This window comes from Phyllostomus hastatus, unplaced genomic scaffold (assembly GCF_019186645.2).
Source record: "Phyllostomus hastatus isolate PE091 unplaced genomic scaffold, TTU_PhHast_1.1 phas_scaffold_78, whole genome shotgun sequence".
Classification (NCBI taxonomy): domain Eukaryota; kingdom Metazoa; phylum Chordata; class Mammalia; order Chiroptera; family Phyllostomidae; genus Phyllostomus; species Phyllostomus hastatus.
In genome coordinates, this window is record NW_025334041.1 from 112864749 (window position 1) to 112882263 (window position 17515).

Genomic DNA, 17515 nt, shown 5'->3' on the forward strand with positions numbered 1-17515 from the left:
ATTTAGGTCTTCTTTCATTTCCTTTAGCAATGTTCAGTAGTTTTCATTGTACAAGACTTGTACCTCCCTGGTTAGGTTAATTCCTAAGCATTTTATTCTTTCCGATGTAAACGGAATTCTTTCTTAATTTCTTTTTTGAATCGTTCATTATTAGTGTATAGAAAGACAACTGAAATCTGTGTGTTAACTTTGTATTCTACTATATTGCTGAGTTTATTTATTAGTTCTAACAATTTTGTTATGGAATCTCTAGGATTTTCTGCATATAAGATCATATCATTTGCAAACAGGATAATGTTAATTCTCCCTTTCCAGTTTGGTTGCCTTTTATTTCTTTTTCTTGCCTAATTTCTCTGGCTAGAACTTCTAATACAATGTTGACTACAACTGGTAAAAACAGGTGTGCATCTTTACCTTGTTCCTGACCTCAGAGAAAAGCTTTCAGCCTCTCACCATTGGGAATCATGTTTGCTGTGAGTTTTTCATTATGGCTTTTATTATGTTGAGGTAGTTTCTTTCTATTCTTATTTTGTTGGGTGTTTTTATTTATCATGAAAGAGGGTTGATTTTTGTCACATGCTTTTTTTTGCATCAATTAAGATGATTGTGTATTTTTTCTCTTTCATTCTATTAACATGGCATAGTACATTAATTGATTTTTATATGTTCAACTATTCTTGCATTCCAGGGATAAATCCCACTTTGTCATGGTGTATAATTATTTTAATATTCTGCTAGATTTAGTTTACTAATATTGTATTGAGGGTTTTTGCATCAGTGTTTATAAGGGATATGATATCAATAAGGAAAACAGTAGTTTCCTCTTGGTGTAGTGTCTCTGCCTGGTTTGGTATCTGGGAAGCACTGGCATCATAGGATCAGTTAAGAAGGTCCTCATCTTTAGTTTTTTGGAGAACTTTGAGAAGGACTGGTGCCAGTTCTTTAAATGTTTGATAGAATTCATCAGTGAAGCCATCAGGTCTAGAGCTTTTGTCTGGAGATTTTTGATCACTGGTTCAATCTTCTTACTATTCATAGGTCCATGTAGGTTTTTTAATTTCTTCACTAATTAGTTTTGGTAGGTTTTGTGTTTCTAGGAATTTGTTAATCTCATCTAGATTATCCTATATGTTGGTATAAAATTATTCATTGTACTCTCTTATAATTATTTTTAATTCAGTAACAGTCGTTGCTTCAGGGACAGAGAATTGGGTAAGTGGTGATCAGAGATGGGAGTGTGTCTTACAGTTTTGTTTTATTTAAATCTTTACTCTGTTCACATATGTTAATAAATCAGAAATTAGTAAGATGATCCCTTGGGAAGGTTTCCCTTACACAGACAATATTAATATCAAACGAGGAGCCACGGTCATCTCCTAAACCACTCCTTGCTCCTTGCTCTCCTTGCTCCACGTCACCCTTCTCTCCAGTTGGAAAGAATCAGCCTCCTAAAGCACATTTCTGATTATGCATTTACCCTCTCAGAATTCCTTTTCAAAGTCCCCTCATTCTGTACAGAATAAAACTCAAATTCCTTGGTGAGGCATTAAAAACTCTTCATGAAATGGTATCTTCCAAATCGTCTCACTGTAATTCTCCTCTGTAAACCTTTCCTCTGACCTCAGCACACTCCAGGATTTTGGTCTTTTCTCTACACCCTGCAAATCAATGCCTTGGCTCATGCTCTTATTATTGTTCTAGCTGGAATACCTTACCGCTCCTCATCTGCGTCTCATGGCCTATCCATCTTTCAAGGCTGAGCTCATGGGCCATCTTTTCTATGTAAATCTTCCTGATCTCTTCAAGCCAAAATTCATCTTCATTCATATATCCATTTAATCATTCAGAAAAAAAAATTTGTGTGTACTCTGTGCTAGGCAGACAGGAACAAGATGCAGGTTCTATCATCAAGTTGCTTTGAGTCTTTTAGAGGGAGACTGATGCACTCATTATAACTAACATCAATTGAGCACATACTAAATATCAGTAATATATCAACTCATGTAATCTTCACACCAACCTGATCAGGTAGGTGGTTTTCTTGCCTTAATTTTTGAGGTAAGGAATTGGAGACATGCAGAGGTTAGGTAAATTGCCCAAGGTTACTTACAAGGCTGGAGAGAAGAGAAACTGGAATTCAAACGAGGAATCCTGAGTCCAGAGGCTCTGCATTTGCATTCCTCCACTTGCCATAACTGTTTCATGATAAGCAAGACACTCCCCTCATCTACATTCTGATTTAGTTGGTCTGAGTTGGTACTAACATTGCTTTAAAGCTCCCAAGCAACTCGACTGTGCTGCCAGAATTAGAACCTCTGCTACAGAGTATACAGGGATGGCAAAAGTGTAGATGGCCAAATAGGCCTGGAGCATGGGGGTTGCAAGAGGCTTGGATTAATTTAACTGGTGGGTTGGAAAACAATGATTTGTGAAGAAGGGACATGTGGGCACAGGGAACAGAGCAACTTCAGGAACTGGGATCGGCTTGGCCAGGCTGGGAGAGGAACCAGACTGTTAGAGAGCAAAGAAAGGGCCATGTCAGCCTTGAATGTCCTTCCTAAAGAATGTGGAGTTGATCCTTTAGGCCATAGGAAGACAGAGGGGGCTTAAAAATTATTTTCGCATTCGTCATTTTTAATAAGCCCCCTAGAGACTTACTTGAGCCACTCAGTTGCAGAAAATGTGTCCTAGTGGACGTGTAGGATTTATACAATGCTGGTGTCTGTCTGATCCATGATGCTGTATGGGGGAGCACCTAACAATACTCTTTGTCCATGAGGCCAAGAGAGCCAGTGTCCATCTGGAAACATTTAATAGTTATGAGAGGCTTGCGTTGTATTTCCAAAATGCCAAAAATCCCTTGAGGACAGACATCTCTGAATGGGGAGAGACCACATCTGCAGTCTTGCTTTCCTCATCTTGGCCCGATGTAAAGCCTCAGCTGCTTGTCAGTGGATGTGAGTTTATCTGGTGAAAATGAAACAAGGAAGGCTGGTACTAAGAAGGGCCTTTACACTTGATCTTAGCTAAAAGGCCAAGAGGTGATAAGAGGGGCCTTTGCAATGTGGAGGTGGCCTCAATCTCCATAGAAACCTTTACGTAAATCATCTTGCTCTGGGCTGGGTCTGAAACACTGCATTTCCAGTTGCTATGATACCAGAAGTCACTATTATAATCCCCCGGGATTCTGTGAAGGAGAGTGTGAGCTAGAGAGGACAGTAGGTTTTCTTTCCTTCCTTATTTTTCTTCTCTTTCTAGTTCCTTCCTTCTTTTATCTTAAAGCAATGCCAACTGCAAAGTGCAAGCCAACTAGGCAGGGAAGGCAAGGGAAATTTTGCCTTTCCTCAAAATGTCGGCTCCTGAGGATGCACCAGGCTACTTGAAGAGGCATGCTCAGCTAAGCAGTATGGACTGGACACTGTTGGTTGCCAAGCAGAGCACTTGCTTTCCCCCCCTCCTCCTTGCTAACACAGCCACGATTTGGTAAAGGTAATAAATGCAGCCAGAGGACTCAGAGGAAGTGGGTCCATCCAAGGCCGAGCCAAGGGTGGTTATATACATACACATATTCCTCCTTGCTGATGGTTGCTTTAACACCTCAGCCCAAGGCTTTCTCCAAGAGCCTGTGACTAGTTCAAGGGTGGGTATGTTGTGAATTACATCAGATGGAACAGAAAGGCTTTACTCCTATGTTTTTCGGGGAGAGGTTACCTATCTTTTTGTACATGAACAAGGGGGAGGATTGTTCTAGGTCTGCTGGCAACTATCTTGTGACCATGAGACAGGTCGATGTGAGGAAAAGCCAACATGAAAAGCAGGCAGGCAGCTAAGTGAGCCACGTGAGAAATGGAGCTGGAGCTATGACTGTCTCATGCCTAGAGGTTGGGTCCACCTCCGTTAAGTGAGATAATCAACTTCCCTTTCAACTGGACTTGCAGCTGAAAGACGACTCCTGACTGCTCACTAACTCACAGTGCCTGTCATTACAGAGCAGATAGGTTTACACCAGAGCCTGCAGAGTATCTTCTCAATAGTTCTCTTATCTGGACCACCTACAAACCTCTTGAAGTAGAATGGACATTATCATTCCTATAATTCTGAGCAGTGAAGTCATTGCCTAAGGTCACACAGCCCAGATCTCCATTTATTTCTCTGCTCTTTTTACTACATCAAACTCCTGATATGACTGTTATTATAAATTCCAAATAGTTTCATGATTTATTATATAGTATTATTATAAAATAGAAATCCCACTCCTAATTTGTATAGTATTTTCAGTTTTACTTTTTTAATTTTTAAAAAAAGATTTTATTTATTTTTTGGAGAAAGGGGAAGGGAAGGAGAAAGAGAAGGAGAGAAACATCAATTGGTTGCCTCTTGCACACCCCTCAGCTGGGGACATGGCCTGCAACCTAGGCATGTGCCCTCATTGGGAATTGAACCGACGACCTTTCAGTTCTCAGGCCAGCACTCACCCTACGGAGCCACACCAGCCAAGGCTAGTATTTTCATTTTTAAAAGTCTGATTACACATATAACTTTAACCTCACAGAACCCCTGAAAGGCCTCAAATATTATGCTCAGGTGCAGAGATGACACTTGCTGAAATTAAGTCACTAAGCTGGTCACTAAATTGGTCTGGCAAAAAATAGATAACTTGGGCGAATCAAGATCTCCCTTGGGATTTGGGGATCAGAACACTGAGAGCCTCAAAAACTTGAGAGCCAAGCTGAAGGCCCTATGGGGCCCTGAATAAGATGCAGAAGATGAGGGCAGAATGAGATGGAGGACAGAAAGCGTGTGCTCCTAGGAAAAGCAAAGAGAGCAGACGCCTTATTTTCTGGCCACTTCCCAGGTCCCATTTCCAGTCTGAAGGAAGTCCAGCTGGACTTGGTCTTCTGTGCATGTCATAGATGTTTCTGGGCCCTCTTACTCCAGCCAGTTTGGGTTAGTTTCTGTTCCTTGAAGCTTTGATTAAAACCTTTTCATCTTTGTTGTTTTATTTATCTCCTATTTCCCTGAAACCATTAGTAGTAAGATGAAAACACTTCAAATGAAAAGGGCACGGATACTTGTTTTTTGGTTAGCATCAAGACTGAGCTGTACGCAGCTCTGGGGCCAGGCGCTAGGCAGAGAAGACTCTCCTGAGCCATGGCCGCCACCAAGAAGGAGAAACACAGCCGACATACCCGGGGTACTCTGGGAGGAAAGGGGGAGCGTGTGAACTTGAAACTATGCTGTAAGAACATCACTGTGGGGTCAGGGTTCATTACCAAGTGTGATTTTGCATCCCCATCCCTCCCCACAGAAGGACAATGTTGAAGACGGTTTCGGTTGTCACAACTGGGGGTGATACTCCTGGAGTGTAGTGGTTAGAGGCCAGAGATGCTGTTGAATATCCTCTAATGCACAGCACAGGCCATGCAACAAAGAATTACCCAGCACGACGTATATATTGTGGGACCCCAAAAAACTGGAATATATTCATAAAAAAATGTGTATTTTTTCTTACATGTTTAAACTTCTGTCACTTTCAAAGTACTCTGCATTTGATGCAATACACCTATTGAGGTGTTTTCTTCTACTGCTCAAAACAGTTTTTGAACTCGGAGATTTTGATGTCTTTCAGTGCTTCTGCCATTTTTTTGTTTCACCTCTTCCACATGGACAAACTGTTTCCCTTTGAGGACTTTTTTCATCCAGGAAGCAAACAAAAAAAGTCACCTGGGGCGAGATCAGGTGAATAGGGAAGGTGGGGCACAGGGGTCATGCCATTTTTAGTCAAAAACTGCTGAATATTCAGCATGGTGTGGGCAGGTGAACTTATAAATCACCCATCAGGAAATGGGCAAACTCATCAAAAGAGTCTTCAAAAAAAATTCACTGAAGCTGAACACAGCCTCTCACACAATACCACTGGTGCACTGATGCAGATGGGTTCCTAGAACACTCACCTCGTGGGGACGCCTGTGCTGCAAGGGGCCCATCCTGCAGAAGATAACTCTGGTTTTGGGGGGTACCCCATATATGTATATAAGAGTGTTATGTTTATTGATGTTCCCATCTAGAAAATTTCCACTAATATTATAGGTGATTTTTTGATGACTGAAATGTGAACTACTCAGGATCCCTTTATCTAGGATCACTTTTAATTGCCATATATATGTATATGGTATGCTTTATATATGGTATGCTTTATGGTATATATATACACCATATATATATATCTCCTAAAGCAAAGATATTCACTCCTCCGCCGTTGGGCGGGTTAAAGAGCTCACACATGTGTTCAATGACAGATATATGCCTATGTCATTAGGTTCATTGATCCATGTGGCATGTTTCTACATGTCAGAAAACCAAGAAGGGAAAGCCTGTTTTGGTGCATGTGTTTCAGGACTGTCATTTTTACTTCGTTAAGAACCCGACATATGGTAATGCTTACCACATCCACCAAGGCTTCAACCAATAGTGATTTCTAGTGAGGCTGCAAACAGTAATTACGTTTCTGAAGTGGTAGTTTAGATCTTATATTGCCAGTGGGAAAAAATACTAGTTTGCAGGCATGCCCCCAAATGAGCTCTAAAGAACTCCTTCCAAGAGTTATTTACCCTCTGTAATGGAAGGGGCACGAAGAGCAGTAAATCTGGGGACGGGGGAAGGGCCTTGTAAAAGATGAGGTGGGCCATGACCGCCCCTCTTGGTTACTCTGGAAACCGTGCATGGTTTCAGAGTTTCTCCTGGAGCTTTGGAAGACGAGTTTCTCTCATCTGAAGCTCCTTTACCTAATGTGTTTGACACTGGATTAGCCCTGCCTCCTCCCAGTGAGTTTGCTCCCTGGGGCACTGAGGTTTGTGGTTGCCAAGGAGCCGTCCGCTGTGAATTTGGAGCTGGGTATTTGGTTCAGTCCAACTGTGGTCCCAAGAGCCTTGACTGGCCTGAACATTCTGTTCTTTTCCGTCTGCCTTCAATTCTGAGGCACAGAAAAACATTTTTCGCATCTGGCAAAGCCTTCCAGCTGAGGTGGGAAGGAGGAAGAGGGTGTGTCTGTAAAATCCATAGTATCTTCCTGTTGGCCTCTTGGTAAAGAGTGGGTTTGTCTCAGGACAGCACAGGGTTCGAGCTGTCCCCAAGCTGCCGAGAGGCAGGCATGGGGCTGTGGGTCAAAGTGCATTCTTGAATCCCAGCAACCACTGCAGAAACAGAGGGTATAGTCCATTTAGTCCACAGTCCACAGTCCCAGAAGGTGATAGGAACCAGCAGAAAGAAAGTCAGTTCTCTCCGAGGGAAACCACGCAGCCTCCTGCTCTGGGGGCCCTCTCTGGACCATGCCCAGCTCTGACAGAGCCTTTGAACCCTCTTTTATGGCTCTCTGGCCAATTCATTGGCCCAGCTGTCTAGTGGGCTGTTACACAAGATGAAATTGGTGCCTTTGTTCTTCTTCATGGAAAGCTTTGGGAGTTTAGAATCCACTCCAACAACAATATCATTTACTGAATGCATACCATATGCTACACACTGCACATATGTGACTTTATTTAATTATCTTGGTGATCCTATCAGGTAAGTAGTTTTATGCCCATTTTTTAGAGTAGGAAATTGATGCTTAGAGAAGCCTTGTAAGCTCTCCGAGGTCATAGAATGAGAGGAACCAGAATTCCATCACAGGCCTCAAACATTTAACCCCTCTCGGTAAACCCATTTGTCCACCCTGCTGAGGGTTTCACTTCTTTTTTGCCTTGATACATGTATCTTAGGATTTTGAAATACACCATTGACCATAGTTAAGACACACACTGTAAAATATATATGTTGTGTAATAAAGTTGTTTTAGTTCTAAGGTCAAGAGACTGAGTTATATTGGGGCCTGAACTCACTCACAGCTTTCTCGCTCTCACACACAAATGTTATTTAGGGTAAAGTGATGCATCAGGCGTATTTTTAAGCTTAACCAGGCATAACACACCCATCTAAATAGACATTTGAGTGTATTGTAATTGACTGTGTCGTGGATGTTAAAATGGGATGATCCTTTGTCTCAGCTTCAGCTGGATGAAGTGCCAGCTACTTCCATGTTCCAAAGTGGTCCCGAGGCTCCTCCCACTCTTGCCTGGAGTGGGTGGGAGTGTGGGGAGGGGCAGGAGGGGACATGCCAACAGCTCTTCCTGAAGCTATTCTTGCTCTCCGGTCTTCTCAGCTATCCTCTTGGCATCTGCAACCTCTGGTAGGTCTGGCAGTCAGCTGAAGGTCTCGGTTCTTGGTTCCCTCCTTCGGAAGTCCAGCTTGGATGCCCAGTCACCCCGTTTGAAATCACCGAGTGGTGGTGTTCCTTGGGACTGGGGCACAGGGCTCTGGTGTCTGACTCAGGATTAAGACACCTACAGGAGAGGGAGCAGCTCGTGGCAAATGAGACGACCTGTCTGAGAGTCAGCCTGGAGCTGCTTTAGGTCTCTCTGAAACTGGCTGTGTGTGACGGGCTGAGGAGTCCACGGCAGAAAGAAGCTGGAGTTAGATCACCACTTGCTCAGGGGCAGAGGGAGGAATGGCAAACGCCCAGCCAGAAGATTCTCATGTATCAGCACCCAGAGATTGTGGGCGAGGGGTCCCCCACGAAGTGGGAAGTGCCCCGTAGGAACAAGAAACAGCTGTGAATGCCAGCGGGCAACAGTAGTAACTGGGAAGGCCTTTCTGCCACCTTCACCTTCCCTCTCTGCCCCCCTTCAACTCTGGACTCGAAGAGACGATCAGCAGCAGCCAAGGGGATGTGGGGCAAAGGCACACGGCAGAGAAGGAGAGAATCCAGTCATGCCCCTTCCCACTGCAGAAAGCAAGCCTGGAGGTGGAGGACGATACTTTAAACTGCGAAGGCCATTTTAAAGTTTTTAAGTATTACCTAAGTATTATATCTATGTTAATGACAACAAAGATTGTTTGGAGATATAATAAGAACAAGGTCTTAGAAAAAAAAACTCTGAGCGTAATCTGCATGTTAAGGGACCTCCTCAGACTTCATCCTGGGTAGAGGCAAGAACTGCCCACAGACACTGTGTGAGTGGGCAGTTGCAGGCAGCTGAGGGAAATCGAAGAGCATTAAGATGGCGCCCTCTGTGTCTGCTCGTCCAAAATAATCCCTGCTCCCTGGGTCTCCCTTCCTTTCCTCCGCACTCAGCCTGCTCCAGAAAGGCTGCCTTCGCAAGCGCGGTCCAACCTCAGGGCCTTTGCACTCGCTCTTCCCTCTGCCTGAATGCTCTTCCCCAAGTACCCACATGGCTTGCTCCCTGACTGCCTTCACCTCTCTCTCTGTCCCCATATGCCTTTACCAGACATTCATCTGGCCGCACAATGTAAATCATCACCCACACCTCACTGCGCTGTCTAGCCCCCTTATCCTACTGTCTTAAGCTTTTCATAGCCCAGATCACTGCCAGACCTCGTATGTGAATGTATTTATTGTGTGCCCACAGATTGGCAGCTCCGGGAGAATGGAGACTTCTTTTTTTCACTCGTCTTCCCAAACAGGTGGAATTGTGAACGCCACATGGTGGTGGCCCCATTGATATTTGTTGCTGCTGCCATCGAATGTTGCCCCAGGTTCCCTAAATTCCTTTTAGCTTTAGGAGTACAGAGTTACTGACCAAATTATACAAGGCAGCCAGCCTGGGCAAGCTGACTTGCACCTTTGCATCCAAAGCATGTTTCCTCTGTCTGGGACACGGAGGAACCCAGAGGGGGGAATTCACCCCGCGCTGAGATGCCGGTGACCTCTTCCCTTGCAAACTGTACATTAGCTTCCCCCAAAGGAATCGATTCTTTTTTCTTTTTGAGAAGAAGGAATGCAGAAACAGAGTTTCATCTCACTATAGCCTGAAGGGAGATTTTCGTGAATTTTTACCACATGTCCACACACAACTTTTGCCTTTCTCTCACTGAGGGAAAGAATTTGAGAAATGTCTATGGGAGTCTTGTCAATGTAGAGAGCCTTATCAGTGAAGGTGATTTTTTTAAAGGAATCTGAGTCATAGGGAAGTCAGATTCTTTCTGTGACTCGCTGAGAACTTTGCCCTAGAGGGACGGTAAAGGACACCTTTTGGAGACCGGCTACTCGAAGGCCTTGATAATGATACCTGCTCCTTGGCTTTCCTCCTGAAAATCATGTCTTCCCAGCACACCTGAGAAGCAGTTCTTAAATCAGGAGATGATCAACAATGCCGGAATTCCCCCCTCCTCCTTCCCAACAGCCCTTCTCCTGAGAGTCCCTTGCCTTCTGTCCTTTCCTTCATTACTAGTGCTGTGTCCATACTTGTGAGAAAGAATAGTTTTCTTGGAAATTAGACTTGGCTTGAAAACAATGTTTTCAGGGATGGCAAAGATTAATTTGGGGCAGTGAGGGGAAAACCAGGATGGTGTAGTTATTGCCTGATAGGTTAAGAGTGTGAGCTCTGGAACTAGACTGCTTGGGCTTGAAGTTGAGCTCCATCACTTACTAGCTGTGTGACCTCAGAACATTTCCTTAATTTCTCAGGGCCTCAGTTTTCTCATTTGTACACTGGGGACAGTAACAACCCTCCCCATATGGTTGCTTAATTCTAGCTGAATTAATATCTGTAAGGGGCTTAGAACAGTGCTTGGCACATAAGAATAGCTGTGTGTTAGCTATTTTTATTGTCATAGGGGTGGAGATTAATCACGATTACCATCATCATTCTCATCACCATCCTTTGCAAACCATAGACATTTAGATTCTAGTTGAGGACTTAATAGAGGTAAAGCCACCAATGGAATCTCTCTGTACAAGATGTTGTGCAGGGTTAGCCATGCTTGATTTGTGGACTGCTTGGTGAAGGAACCACGTAGGTTTGTGACTGCCCCTTAGTTAAATTCTTCTAGGACCCCAGCTATACAGCAGGTATGTAGTTTTGTTCCGTCCCTCTCTGCTCCAAGATTTGTAAGGATCTTTAGCCCATTGCCATGAAAATCATCTATGGTTCTAGGACAATTGGACCAATCAAATTGCTGAAAAATGACATCCAGCATTCTTAAAAATAATTGGAAAAAAACCCATCCAGTGAAGTAATATGAAGCAGGAATGGGCTCAACATTTTTTAAAATTGTAAGGCCAGAAAAAAACAAACAAACGCTGAAATATTTTCTAAACCGAATCAAAGCCAAACTAATATGTATTTATTTTGTTCCAAGACCCTGGCTTGTGGACTTGACTCAGGAAAGGATTTTGGCCTCATTATCTCGGTTCACCTTTCTCCCTGAGGATATAAGCCCTGAATTGCGGCAGTGGATTTCAGCCGAGTCACATCTGCCACACGATTGGCCTTTTGCTGGTTGCCACATGACGTGCAGCTTTTATAAGTCTCAACTCCCAGCATTCCCTGGTGCCTGCTCTGTGCACTACCCCCCCCCCACCCCCCCACCCCGCGGCCCCTAGCAGTTCTGTTAGGCAGTCTCTCAGGATTTCTTTAAGGTTTGCAGTCTGTTGAAGCAGAAAAGTTTTCTAGTTGATTAGAAACAAATTCTAAATCCAGCATTCACAACTGTTTGTTTTACAAATGAGGTAACCGTAGGAAAATGCAGTCAACAGAGCTGAAGCAGCCTTTGCTCCATTGTGAACGGGGCTCTTGGAAGCTCGTTGGATTTTGGTCTTTCACCTCCTGGTCTGTAAACAGGAACTCATTTAAAAGATCTCAGACTGACTTAAATTTTTTTTGTGTGCGTGTGTATATTTTTTTTAATTAAAAATTTGTTCTTCAGCTCCAAGATTTCCATTTGGTTCTATTTTATGTTGTTTCTTTGTTGAACTCTGTTTTTTCTTGCATTATTTTCCCAATTTCATTACATTGTTCATCTGTATTCTCTTGTAGCTCTCTGTGCATCTTTAGAGCCATTGTTTTTAATTCTTTGTGCAGTGGTTCATGCATCTCTGTTTCTTGGGGGTCAGTTACTGGAGGCTTACTGGGCTCCTTCGGTGCATCACGTTTCCCCAGTTCTTCACGATCCCAATAGCCTCTTCTGGACTCTGTGGGCTGACTTCAGTCAGGAAAGACCGTCACTAGTGAGTGGAGGCATGCTGGGGTGTGCTGTGACTCTGGATCTAGTGGTGCAGGACACCAAGTGTAGTACTTGATGAGCACTGTGGGGGATCTGCAGTGGCTGGAAGGGCTGTTGGGATCCTCAGTGATGCTTCAGGGTTCGGCAGGTAAGGACCAGGGCAGGCAGGGGCAAGGGCCAGAGCTGATGGTACGCACACACTCGGTGGCAGAGGCCAGCTGTAGATGCCTGTGTCCTGGAGTGGTGGGGGCCAGTTGCAGATGCATGGATAGTGGCAGGAGCCAGGACCAGCAGCGAGGGCCGGGGCTAACTGCAGGGGTACTCACAGCTTTGGTGACCTTAACTGTCAGCGTGCACTCCTGTGGCTTCGGGGTCTCACCACAGGCTGTGCACAACTCCAAAATGTGTTGGGAGTTGGGCCAACGGGGTGCAGGTGCACAGCTGGAGTGGCTAGCTGCAGGTGATGCCTGTGGTACAGGCTGGTGACAGGAGTCAGAGCTGCAGCTGAGCCACCAGTGGCTGTCGGGGTATACTGCTGCAGTTTGATTAGAATGTAACAGTCAGCATTATCAAAAAGGGATTGCTGATGCCTAAACTACTGCTCCTCTTTGCCCCGTTCTCTGCACTAACAGAAGCTGCTCACTGCCACTTGAAAGAGGACCTTTCATACTTGCAAAAAGAAGCAGGTTTCCTTTGCACTTTTCTCTGGCTCACACTATATCTGTTCATGGGGCCAAGAATTCCACCACCTTCTGCAAACCTCAGAGACACATCTCTTTTTAGACCGCGAGAGGGGGGACCCCTGGGATTTCTCTTTTTATAGATATCATAGAAGTTGCCTCTTGCTTATCATTTGCTGATTGATGGATTAGCTGAGATCCTCTGAATGAAGAGATGGCTACACATTTCTAATAATTGTGTTGATATCACATAATTCCACAAGTCAATTTGCTTACCATATCAAAGAGTTAACATTTTAAAGCTTGAAGAGAATTACAATTGCTTTGCTTCACAGCTGATCTGATTTCTCTATTCTAGTCACATATAATAAAGAAAATACTTGCTAACATTTGGATGCCGACAGTGTGCCAAGCACTGATCGCGGCTTTTAGCCACAATCCTATGACGGAGACACTAATAATAGACCCTTTTTAGAGATGAGAAAACTGAGGCTCAGAAAGTTTAAGTAACTTGCAAAGCTAATACACTTGAGAAGTAGCAGAGCCTCCTGCCTGACAAACTCCCATGGGCTCTATAGCACCACCAGAGGGTCACTTGGCCTTGGCCTTGCCTGGCAGGCCTTACATTTAGATATTTGACATTACTTCTACATGATGTGTTACAGGCACTCACAGAAGTACAACAGAGAACTGAAAGAAGTCTGTCAAAACTCGGATCACACTGTCTTCAGTACACTATGGAGATATGCACACACACACACGGATACATGCATGCCAGTTTTGTATATTGTAGAGTCTTTAGTTAGGTAAGCACAAACATTTTAAATATACTATAGTTCTAAAACCCCATTTTGACATTTCTTCATTTTGCAACATACGGAGTCTCCACAGTGAAGCCGGACTGGCCAAGTCTTCCCGTTGGAGAGGTGTCAATATACAGAATCACGGGATCAGGAGGGAGATTTAGAGACTATTTCGTCCAACCTCATTTCACATGTGAGGAAATGGAGACACAGAGATGCTGAGTACCCTCTCCAAGGTCAGCAGCAAAGAGTGACCAGTTCTGCCGACAGAGACCAGTGTGCTTTTTCCTGCACCTCCCACCATTGATACCGAACTCACACCTCCTCGCGAGCAAGGAGAGAAGTCACACACGTGGGCACGGGCAACAGGAGCATTGTGGGGTCCAGGAAGCATCAATTTGAAGGCTAATGGCTTCTTCCAGTGTAATTTTTTTAATAAATATGTGCAGAAAAAGATTACATTTTTATAGAATTTTCACATTTCAAAACCTTTTTGGAACCAAGATTTGTCATTGGGCCGCATGACCACCCTGGGAGGGGTGTGTGCAGGCATTATTACTATTTCTTTTTTCTAGATGGGGAAACAAACATCAAGAAATGTTACACGCCTTTCCTAAGGTAACACAGCGAGGTAGCAGCAGAGCTGTTCCTATAATTTAGGACTTCTGGCTGAGACAGAGCACTGGGCAACATTGCTTCTATGTGTCTCACAGCAATCACAGATGAGAACAGCACGAGCATTTCTGTTCTTCTGATGCTGTTCATAAACCATTTTCAAACCCAATGCATTTTCTCTGAAAGGAACTATTCTACATGTGATCAGTAACTTAGGGAAAAAAAGATAATTAGGTCTTCTAAACTATATCCATAAAGTAAACACTATTTTGGGATAGATAATTAAGCATTTGCAATGTTCCTAAGATGTTTCCTTTCAGTGGTGAGGTGTAAGATGTATTTAAATGAAGCCTGGTCTGGGAAACCATCATACTGCAATTTAAAATGCGGCTCTTGTAAACTTGCAATTCTTTGTCTAAAGCCCTTTTGGAAAAGTGGGTATTTTAATTCAGTAAACAAAAGCCAGGCACTTCCAGCTTTCCTACCAGCGCAGGGCTGCCTCTTGCCGCTGACACAGACAACAGAGAAATACACAAACAAACAGCATTTGATCTCGCCTTGCTGCAGGGCGTTTTCATCTTTCAAGAGACAGAGGGAGAAACAGCCTCAGAACTTTACTGCCAAGACTTCCAAATTTGTTGCAACACAACTTAATGGTCAAATGCTATTTTCTTAGTGCTCACATTTTTTTTTGAATAACCACCATGGCCAAGAATGCCTTGTTTTATTTTTATAATAAACCCAGAGAAAATCTTGAATTCACTCTTGATTCGGAGATGGCAAAGATGCCGTGGGTTTTTCAGCGCAAACCACCAGGTCTAATAATTCCATCTTATCCCCTGGGTTCAGTCTGTACTTGAGGCACTTATTTCATGTTTATGCTGGTTTGACACTAATCATGCTTAAAAGAGATTTTGTACCCTGTTTTCCTGTGCGAAGCTGAGGTAGGAAAGTAGACTTAACAATGCCAACCCTTTCCTGGGCTTATCAGTAAAAAAGCATTCAGCCTAAGAAAACACTTCCAGTGTAAACAAGATAGAGAATTGCCCATCTAGCCACATTCCACCGACATCTGTCTGAATAGAGAGAAGTAGAGAGCCACATTAAATAATTTCCCTTTTCATTTAGCACCAATGTGCCCATTTCTCATGCTGCTTTTGATACATTGTTATAAGCAATTTGTTACATTGTTATTGTATTACCTAGAGGAAGCAAGGTATAAAAAAGCCTTAAATACTTCAAAGTTCTACACAATGCCATACTTTTCAACTTACTTTAATCATAATTAAGTTGGCTTAAAGATACAGTGAAAACCTTGTATAATTTATTTATAGTTGACATATCTAGTATTAGTTGTTTAAAGGATGTCAACTACCACCCACTCCCACCTCAATTTTCTTGAGACTGAAATTTGTACAGGCTGGTTACTTGGTCAAAGCATGTATTACAGTTTCTTAGTGCTAAACACATTTTAATGTTTTCATCACAAGGAATGGAAAGCAAACTAGCTGCATAGCTTAATAATTCATCAGACATACCTTGTTTGAAGAAGGCAATTTTTTTTCAAAAATTTTCCACCACACAGAATGGATATCCTTTTTTCCTTAAGATTTTCTGCATCACAAATCCCATCCAAATTATTCTAAAGAAGAAAGAACAAGAGGTCCAAGCACCTTTTCTTCTCAGAGGAGCTAATCAAACATTCCCACCAACCTCTGAGCACTTTGAAAAGCACATTTTACACCACACACACACACACACACACACACACACACACACACACAGCTTCTCACACTGGTTTTAGTGCTGAATTAGGCGGTCCTCTTTCAAATTTCCACTCCCACTTGCTTTTTTTAGTGGGGGGGGATAAGGATTTCTAAATATTCTTTTCTAGCCCAAAGCAAACATTTTCAGTAAGCAAATTCTACAGTTAGAAATTCTAAAAAGTAGAAGAGAAGCACCAAGATAAAATGAAAATATATAATATAAAGACAACTTCAGCAGGGCGATTCAGTTTTCTTTCTTTTTCAAGTGCTAGTGAATTGCTGGATCAAACTGCACGAAGACAACTGCAAACACCACCAAGCTGAGTCTACTAGCCTCTCACTTTTGGAACGAAAATGCTTACTTTTCCTACATGTCAGAGCTCTGTTTTGGTTTAGTTCGCTTCGGTCCCTTCTGCATTTTGGCAAGCTTACTGTAGTCTTTGCTGCCAGTGACCGGACACAAGATAATGACAGTGGGAAGCAAAACCTGACTCATGCTTGTTTCAGAAAACCTGGTGATGGAGAGCTCACATCAGAGGTGAAATCTGCTGATTTTAGTAACTTACATATCAGTGTCATCAACTAAATTGAAGGGATTCAGACCCAACATACACATTTGCATGTCACAGCATTATGAAAACCGACCAGAAAAAAGTGTACATCTGGTGCTCCTGGAGATTGAAGTGTGTGTATCACTGGGTCAGAGCATCTTCCTTCCCAGAAGCAGCGTGGGCGGCAGCACACAGCCACTCCGCCTACAGGGGACCCGGCACCACGCAGCAGCCCGGGGAGCCCCCCCCCCCGCGGCCGCCCCCCACACCCCTGCCGCCGGCAGCCCTCCCGTGCTCATCTGTCCGCCCTGCAATCGCTCTTTATGTAAGATTACAGTTCGAGTGTAATTTGATCTTGTTTTTTCTTCATTCTGTTCTGCATTTAAATTATTTCTCTACCCTGTTTCTTCTTCTATAAAATCCTGAGCTCAGGTCCCTTGGTGGTAAGGATGGTGCTGTCACACAGAAGGGGACCTGTCCCACTGTTTGAGTTAGGGAAGGGTCAGATGAAATGGCAGTCCAAGAATTATATATAATATCATTAATATTAATAATAATGCTAACTGCCATTTATCAAATACCTACTTTTGCTAGGCGTGGTGGTGATAAGCCCTCTGCATGTATCATCCCATTTAATACGTAGAAAAATGTAAAGGATTCAGTACTACCATTTCATTTTATAGCAAGGTGCTATGTCAGAAGTTCTTTTATTAGTTTAATTTGTTTTTTATATTGAATAAGGTAGAATCAAATGTACACATATTGAAAAGCATGTGAAGGGAGATGCTCAAAGAAAAATGCAAATTAAAAAGCAATGATGTTTGCAGTGATGGAAAATTTTAGAAATAAATAGCAGTGGTTGCACAACATTCTAATGTAGTTAATGCTAATAAAGTAACTTAAAATGGTTAGAATGGTATATGTTTATATATGTATATAAACATGTATATACACATATATAAACACATATGTGTATATATACATATATATACATATATGCACACACTACAATAAAAAGTAGTTAAAATGCAAATTCCTTT

The 17515-nt window shown here is 43.0% G+C and overlaps 1 protein-coding gene across 2 annotated transcripts in view; it reads right to left on the reverse strand.

The window, feature by feature from the left end:
- The window catches only part of VIT (vitrin), a 93637-nt gene extending 77297 nt beyond the window's left edge, over window positions 1-16340 (reverse strand). Inside the window, exons 1-2 of one of the 2 annotated variants that reach the window (XM_045828795.1) lie at window positions 16287-16340; window positions 15697-15800 (exon numbers count right to left, since the gene is read on the reverse strand). The gene's annotated coding sequence lies outside the window, so the exon portion shown is untranslated. Of the gene's footprint in view, window positions 1-15696; window positions 15843-16286 lie in introns of those variants that run through there. The other variant, XM_045828797.1, reaches the window with a different exon arrangement.
- Between the last annotated feature and the right edge of the window lie 1175 nt (window positions 16341-17515).